The 532-nt window shown below is 33.6% G+C and overlaps 1 non-coding gene across 1 annotated transcript; it reads left to right on the forward strand.

The window, feature by feature from the left end:
* Positions 1–244: 244 nt before the first annotated feature.
* Trnaq-uug (transfer RNA glutamine (anticodon UUG)) lies at positions 245–316 on the forward strand. The gene has a single exon. It is a non-coding gene; the product is annotated as a tRNA-Gln (tRNA).
* The last annotated feature ends 216 nt before the right edge of the window (positions 317–532 follow it).

Below are 532 nucleotides of genomic sequence, written 5' to 3' on the forward strand. Positions count from 1 at the left end.
CAACCAACATCACTGACAGGTTGTGACCATTATAGATCGCAGTCAGTTAAACAATACATAGTTTTGATTCTTACCTAATACTTATTGACATCTTCGATGATTAATTCCCGACATGACGCATTTTAATTACATGAATAAATTTGCATTCTGGCGGTCTTCTATTTACTTCCGGTTGTGTGAAAATCGGCCTCGCTCAAGAAAGGTAACCATGTAATGACTATTTAATCTATGATTGACACGAAGCGGTCCCATGGTGTAATGGTTAGCACTCTGGACTTTGAATCCAGCGATCCGAGTTCAAATCTCGGTGGGACCTCACATTTTTTTTTTATTAATCTCATTTTCTTTTTCTTTGGGGACAACAATACTCTTATGTTTCTTTCTACATGAAATTAAAATACACATAACATAAAATTTGAATCTATAAAAAGGCATCTATAACAAACACATTTGTTACTGTAATAATTTTTATTAAGGTGGAGGGGGTGTTCAACAAAATAAACCATCAAATATAACTTTTTTGTATGATAAC

Source organism: Saccostrea cucullata, unplaced genomic scaffold (assembly GCF_032062105.1).
Source record: "Saccostrea cucullata isolate Sc308-1 unplaced genomic scaffold, CSIRO_AGI_Scuc_v1 ctg5295, whole genome shotgun sequence".
In the NCBI taxonomy this organism is placed as follows: domain Eukaryota; kingdom Metazoa; phylum Mollusca; class Bivalvia; order Ostreida; family Ostreidae; genus Saccostrea; species Saccostrea cuccullata.